This window comes from Neomonachus schauinslandi, chromosome 13 (genome assembly GCF_002201575.2).
Source record: "Neomonachus schauinslandi chromosome 13, ASM220157v2, whole genome shotgun sequence".
In the NCBI taxonomy this organism is placed as follows: Eukaryota; Metazoa; Chordata; class Mammalia; order Carnivora; family Phocidae; genus Neomonachus; species Neomonachus schauinslandi.
The window spans coordinates 10,843,471-10,851,582 of NC_058415.1; the positions used below are offsets into that span (position 1 = coordinate 10,843,471).

The following is an 8,112-nucleotide window of genomic DNA, read 5'->3' on the forward strand; positions in this document are numbered from 1 at the left end:
AGGTGAATGGTGTTTCTTTGAAAGGAAGAAATGTGAAATTGACCAAATAAATCTGGTAATGAGCCAGCCCATATGATGATAGAAAGTTCGATGTTGGAGACCAAAGAACAGGGCGATGTTAATGTTTTCTTTAAAAGGTGCATACCGGGGCACCTGGGTGGCTCAGTCAGTTAAGCATCTGACTCTTGATTTCGGCTCAGGTCGTGATCTCAGGTTCGTGAGAATCGAGCCCAGCATTGGGCTCTGTACTCAGCGTGAAGTCTGCCTGTCCCTTTTCTCTCTGTCTCTCATAAATAAATAAAATCTTAAAAAAAATTAAAATTAAAAAAAAAAAAGATGTACCAAGGAGAGTATAGGGAAAAATAACCAAACAACTGATGAGTCCCTCTGGGACTCCAGGACACAAGCCCAAGGTAGAGCCTGAGTGTGGATGTACAGAACACCTCAGTGTTGGAGTTCAGAAGAGACACCTCAAATGAGGCACCCCACCCCCATCACTAGAAACTGCACTATTCTGAATACAAGCTTCCTTTTCTGAAGACATTGAAGTTTTAATACAAAGTCTGTACAGCTTGTTTACTCAACTTCACTTATTTTTTTTAATTTAGAGAAGATCAGAAAAGAACATTTTAATACAATTTATATAGAGACAATGGAAGGGAATTAGAAATATTTTGGTTTACTTATAAATGATAATACTGTCAAGAGGACTTAAATTGGAAATATTTAGGGGCACCTGGGTGGCTCAGATGGTTAAGCGTCTGCCTTCAGCTCAGGTCATGATCTCAGGGTCCTGGGATCAAGCCCCGCATCGGGCTCCCTGCTTGGTGGGGAGCCTGCTTCTCCCTCTCCCTCTACTGTTCTCCCTGCTTGTACTCGCTCGCTCTCTCTGTCAAATAAATAAATAAAATCTTTAAAAAAAAAAAAACTGGAAATATTTATTTCCCCAAAGATTGCCACATTTTTGAAACAAAGATTTCTCTGCCATAAAACTAGGTTGAATATTTTAAAAATGACAAATGGACACCATAAAAGGTTTTTGGTGTTTTTGTTTTTTGTTGTTTTGTTGTTTTTTGTTTTGTTTTGTTTTTTTGGTCAAAAGTGCCCTTTTGGTTAAAGGATTAGCAAATTCAAGTAAATTCTACAGGCTCATTAACTTGCCATATTTGACTAGTTTACCAAAAGTGGGAGCAGTGAAAAGATATAAAATAGCAGCTCATGATCTCTTTCTCCAGCTGACTTAAAGAGACATTAAAAAACGAACAGCAAATTCAAATTACTTGTAACATAAACAAGGAAACACACTTCTTTCCATACTTCAGGTGTGAATAACAATTTATGCAGAATTATATTCTATTTTGGCTGTGTGGAAATATTTTTACTAAGTGTTAAAAGGAAAACCTTCAAGTCACTTAAAACTTTTTAAATACCCAATATTCACATGTGATCTTCAATGTCAACTAAGAAATCCTAAATTCAGGGGTGCCTGGGTGGCTCAGTTGGTTGGGCTTTTGATTTCGGCTCACATCATGATCTCAGAGTCATGGGATTGAGCCCTATGTCAGACTACGTTCTGGGCATGGAGCCTGCTCGGGATTCTCTCTCTCTCCCTGCCCCTGTTTGCCTCCCCCGCTCCAAAAAAAGAAAGAAAAAGAAATCCTTAATTCAATACTCAGAGAAAAAAAAAAATCTCAAAAATTTCATTTTTTCTGTGGCACCACCCTTTATCCAACTTCCTTGGACTTGTTGAAAGTCTTACTTAAAAACTGGTAAATTACCTGTGAATTACATACCCTCAATCTCTGGATTCAACAGCAAGGCCACTTAGAAAATGGGATCATTTTATAGGTATATTTTAAAGGTTTCACATATGTATTTGTCCTTCCTTCTACCACAAAGAAATCAGCCCCGTGTTGAACACCTAAAGACTATTTCTTTTTTTTTTTTTTTTTAAAGATTTTATTTATTTATTTGACAGAGAGAGACAGCGAGAGAGGGAACACAAGCAGGGGGAGTGGGAGAGGGAGAAGCAGGCTTCCCGCCCAGCAGGGAGCCCGATGCGGGGCTCGATCCCAGGACCCCGGGATCATGACCTGAGCCGAAGGCAGACGCTTAACGACTGAGCCACCCAGGCGCCCCTTAAAGACTATTTCTTGTGCCTCTCCCGCCTCTGACAGATAAAAAAATAGATCAATAGGGATCATTTGGGGGCGCCCTTTTTAGTTGTTTCCCTAAACTGTCTGAACAATTATCTCAAAGTCCCATATTACTTGGTCTAATGAGTTTAAAGTTTTAGCATCTACATCTTGATGTCATCCAACTGACCCAACAGATCTTGGATGGCATCCCTATTCTGCCGATGACCTAGAATTGTGGGAGGATAAGAGACATTTGGGTAAGTATCTGATTGTAATGTAGAGTGTATTTCTTTTCAGGGATTGTGGTGAAAAAACTTTGAAAGCCAACATTAAAGACCAAGTTGACAAGACTTTGGAGTAGTGGGCACCACACATTGTCTTGGAGGATGGATGGTGGCGTTGTCTGAAAGGGGGATTGTGAGTCGAAGTGTCCCTTTCATTGAGGGCGGGGTGGGGAACACAGTGGGTGTCAGAGTCAGTGGATTTGGGCAATGAGATACATAGAGTAACTCCACCCCCATGAACACACGCACACTCCATTTCATTTAGAGCCACCTGAGGCCTCAAGGGGACGGTAGGGAAGAAGGAAGAACACAGCTGTGCAGTTCGAAACAGTAGTTGTCCAAATTGGGGCTCCCCAGGAATCCTGATATTAAACAAAACATGTCAGTCCGTAAATACTGAACTGTTTTGGGGCCAGTCAGATCTTTCTTCTTTGTATCTAAAATCCAAATTTCAGGGGCACCTGGGTCGCTCAGTCATTAAGCGTCTGCCTTAGGCTCAGGTCATGATCCCAGGGTCCTGAGATCAAGCCCCTCATTGGGCTCCCTGCTCAGCAGGAAGCCTGCTTCTCCCTCTCCCACTCCCCCTGCTTGTGTTCCCTCTCTCACTGTGTCTCTCTCTATCAAATAAATGAAATCTTAAAAATAAATAAATAAATAAAATAAAATCCAAATTTCACTGGTCGCAGAGACTAGAACCCAAGACTGATCCCCAGGGCAGCATCTCTGTCTCCACACTCTGATGTCTTCCCAGAGAATGAACGTAGCTGTAACCCCACCCGTGGGAACGTGCATTGGCTTGAGGGGGCCAGATGTGAATGGAAATGTGCTTGTTACACCAAAAACAGAGAGGTCATCTCCCAACATCCGCAAACATTCTCCTCCTTTCCATCTGAAAATCAAGTTTCACGCATTATATCACTGAGTTGATTAAGTCTCTGAAGGCTGGGCAGTGTTTCTAGCAGATCGTTTTCAGTTTTAGTGCTGGGGTCGGGGGGGGGGAGTTAGAATTTTGAGTTTGAAAATGCATCTCTGTTCATAGCTAATTCCAGAGAAAAATCGAGTCAGTGTTGGCCCACTTTACTAGAAAGATTAAAAAACCGACCCCATAAAAGGGTATTTGCACTGGGATGAAGGGATTCCACCACAGGGTTTTCAGGCGCTGGAAGGCCATGTCTAGCTGTGTTTAGAGTGGAGATGGTCCATCTCTCTTGGAAGTTAATCTGCTCGCCCATCTGAGGCGAAACTAAACGTATTACGGCATATGGAAAAAACAACCTCAACAGATTCCACAGCAAGGCCGTGGTGAGAACTGATGTGGGCAGGCAAGCTGGCTTGCTGGAAGCTGGAACTGGCAAGGACCAACAGCAAGGGGTTAACAGCATGGCTCTGGCCTTAGCTGGGTTTCCCACACCTGGGTTCCCACCACTGCGTTACCACTCACAACTGCATAACCTGACCCAGCCTCAGTTTCCAAATCCACACCCTGGGATAAGAAGAACACCCTTCACCCGCTAGGCTGTTATAAGAATTATAGAATTATAACGATCCAATGATATAAGACATAATTCTTATACGCATTCACATACGCATGTGAATTATATGCATATGAATATATAATAATATATAGTTACATGCATGTGGAGGACGTAGCAGGTGTCAATAAGTACAAGAATTAATTAATATGTTGGGGTTTTTTTTAAGTTTTTTTTTTTTTTTTAAAGAAAGGGTGGAATTTAATCTTCATTTACAGGACACAGCAAGGTAGGAGATTCCACATAGAAATAAGAAACCCAGGGCGCCTGGGTGGCTCAGTTGGTTAAGCGACTGCCTTCGGCTCAGGTCATGATCCTAGAGTCCCGGGATCGAGTCCCGCATCGCGCTCCCTGCTCAGCAGGGAGTCTGCTTCGCCCTCTGACCCTGTCCCCTCTCATGCTCTGTCTCTCATTCTCTCTGTCTCAAATAAATAATAAATAAAATCTTTAAAAAAAAAAAAGTGCTACCATAACAAAACACACTGAAAAAGAGTTCTTGGTAGAGAAACAGGAAGACAAACTTCTACCAAACAGAGTCCTCAGCAAACAACTTTCTGCCTCAGCTGCACAATCTCAAAGTTAAAGGTCCTAGGAATGCCATCCTGAACTTGGAACCTATAGTTTCTGTCACAACCTTCTCATCTTCCTCTACAGAGAAATCCTGCTCAGTCAAATTTAATGAAGCTTTCTCCACGGACTCATTTTCATGGTTTTGTAGAGCTTCCACTGTGTCCAAACCTCCACATTCTTCCATCATTATACTAAGTTTCTCAGTTTCACCTAGTTTCTCAGCAGCCCATACAGCTTCCTTTTGTGTCTTAAAACCTGCCTTAGGTTCCCTTAGAGAGAACACCAACAAGGAATGGGACTAATCCATGATTCACAACTTGCTGTATCTGGTCCTGGCGGCCAGCTGTCATGTTTCACGTTGTCCATGTAGTTTCCTTCTGAATATTAGTTTTGGGGTTCATTAGCAGGCTGGGAAAGACAGCAAGTGGTCCTGCATCTATTACAACCCCAGTCTGTTCATCTGTCCCAGTGACAATACCTCCTATGGCTCTTAGCACAGGAGTCACAATGGGCAATTCAGTAGCTCCTAGAAGCTTCACAAGCTGGGGCACAACTCCTGTTTTCACAACCATTTCAATGCATTCATCTGGACCATCGGGAAGGTAGCCAATGGCCCAGCAGGTATCTGCTAATATTTCTGGATCACCATGATGCAGGACATGAACTAATGTAGGAAGAATCTGCTCAACAGCATCTAACGGGGGTGCAGGATTCTTGTTGTGACAAAGGTCTGGAAGTGTCCAAGTAAGGTTATGTAAGTAACCACATGCTAAAGATCACATATCAGGAACTGCAAGGAGAGCCCATAGCGGGTCAACTGCACCATACTTGATAACCAAGTCTCAAAAAACTGAACCATCACCTGCAATGTTTCCTAGAGCCCATACAGCTTGTTCACTGATGTGGGCATGGGAAGATGCCAAAGGAGAAATGAATGCCGGCATAGCACCTCCATCTACCGCAGCCTTGGTCTGTTCTGATGTCCCAGAAGCAATGCTAGTGAGAGCCCAGGCAGATTCAAACTGAATGAGACTACAGTCAGTTCTGCCCAAGAAGACACAAATTTTGGAATCAAACCGGTCCAGATTATGTTGTCTATGATGGGCTGTTCTTCCCTAGAAAGTAGTTTCCTAGCAGCTTGAGTAGCCTGGAGCTGGCTTTCCAAATTGTTGCTATGTATGCCTTTGACAATGTCATCAACAGACCAGTGTGCAGTGCCCTGGTTGTTGTGGTTTTCCTGCAGTGGAGAGGTAGTGTCATCAGGAAATCAGCTTACGTTTCTCCTTTTCAGCATCTGGTCAACCTTCTTAGCTTTCCTCAGCTCCATGTTAACTTCTATCCAGTGCCGCCTCATTTCTGTACTGTCTTTCCCCTTGTTCTTGAATCTGTTAAGGTGGGCAGCTGGTGAATTAGCATTCTTGTTGGTGGACATGGTTATGAGACAAAGGGAGAAAGCTACACGGCCGGCTCAGGCTTCCACAGGAGGCGGTCTGGGGCATGCAGGCTGCGGGTCAGCTGCCCTCAAAACGTCCACCACGGATTACCCCAAAGAGGGTGTGGCTAAAGATTTTATGTATTTTTTTATTTGAGAGAGAGAGCATGAGCTGGGGGCGGGGGGGGAGCAGCAGAGGGAGAGGGAGAAGCAGACTCTCGGCTGAGCAGGGAGCCCGACGCAGGGCTTGATCCCAGGACCCCGGGATCATGACCTGAGCCGAAGGCAGACGCTTAACCGACTGAGCCACCCAGGCGCCCCAAGAATTAATGTTTTAAAATAATTATTAGTGATCACATTGTGTCTCTCTTTCCTCCTGGCAGGGCAAGAAACATACCACTGGTTTCTCAGTTTCTCCAGTTTATATTAGTCTTCCCCTGTCAGTGAAGACACATTATACAATGATCTTTCTACTTCTCAGCAAAACAGAATTTTGACAAAAGTCATAGTCACATTACTATCATTTTTGATAGGCATGGGGCCCAAATTTCTTCTCAAGTAGAGTCTGGCACCTGGCACTCATCCTTTAAAGTGAGTGGAGTAGGGGAAGAATTTATAAAAGGTCAAAGCGCTGTTAGCCCTGAAAGGGATTTTAGAGATCATCTCATGATGTGAAGGCTCATGCTGACCTTCTCTCCTGAAAAGCACTGGTATTTGATTTTGCTTACACAAAACAAAACACCTTTTAAAAATTTTTACCTACCCCTTCCTTAAATATGGAATAAAGAATATGCTAGTTTCTTCGTCTCACATGAGAATTTGATGATTTATACCAAATCATTTTCCCTTTCCCAAAAGACAGGAAGAAAGAGGAATGATATTTCTCAAACACCTACATGATAAGCAATTTCCACATAATCTCATTTAATCCCCACAACAACCCTAGGAAATAGAAGATTATCTTTTAATTAACAGATAAGGAAATTGAGGCCCAGAGAAGCTAAGTGACTTGCTCAAAGCTGGTCAGGAAGTGGTAAAATGGGCACTGGAATCCGGTTGTGACTCAAATATTCATGTTCACTCCAAAAATGACTTGGTGTCTCCACAGCCCTCACCCTGTGTGATTTTCTTCACAGCACTTACCACCACTCAACATTGTATTATATATTGATCTGTGTATTTGTTATCTATTTCCATCATTAGAACCTAAGTTCTGTAAGAGCAGGGTCTTTCTATATCCCTCAAGTGTAAAACAGTGCCTGGCCCATAGTACGTGCTCAAGTAAATGTTTGTCACATGAATGAATGGATGAATGAATGAGTTAGTGAGTTAATTAATGAATTAATAAGGGGATATAACAGAGAATTAAATGTCAGATTTTTCTTTAAAGATTTTATTTATTTGAGAAAGAGAGAGAGAACGAGTGATTGGGAGGAAGAGAGAGAGAGAGAGAGGGAGGGAGAGAGGGAGGGAGGGAGAAGCAGATTCCCTGCTGAGCAGGAAGCCCAACGTGGGACCTCAATCCCATGACCCCAGGAGCATGACCTGAGCCAAAGGCAAATGTTTAACCAACCGAGCCACCCAGGTACCCCTAAATGTCAGATTTAAATGTAAATAGCATATAACTCTGGCAATAAAAAAGAAATTGTGCATAATAAGTTATTTTTTCTAGGTGATCTCATACTTCTTTTTTTTTTTTTTTTTTAAAGATTTTATTTATTTATTTGAGAGAGAGAGAATGAGAGACAGAGAGCATGAGAGGGAGGAGGGTCAGAGGGAGAAGCAGACTCCCTGCCGAGCAGGGAGCCCGATGCGGGACTCGATCCCAGGACTCCAGGATCATGACCTGAGCCGAAGGCAGTCGCTTAACCAACTGAGCCACCCAGGCGCCCCGGTGATCTCATACTTCTATATAATTTTATTCTCTTCAAGAAAATATACATTTAACTGGCTTAAGAGGGCTAGTTTATAGATTCTTGATACAGCTGGAAATGTTGGTAATTAACATCAGGATACCCTCAAATAGGACTGAGATTATCCAGAAAAGCATTCATTTAAAAACTGTGGCCACAAGGAAACTTCATGAATTAATAGTATTTGTCCAAACCAAATTTATCTTTGGGTTCATTGACTCAATCACAATAATGGTTGCAGTT

General features: G+C 42.7%; 1 pseudogene; it reads right to left on the bottom strand.

Moving 5' to 3' along the window:
• Positions 1-4,493: 4,493 nt before the first annotated feature.
• LOC110584328 lies at positions 4,494-5,956 on the bottom strand (annotated as a pseudogene).
• Between the last annotated feature and the right edge of the window lie 2,156 nt (positions 5,957-8,112).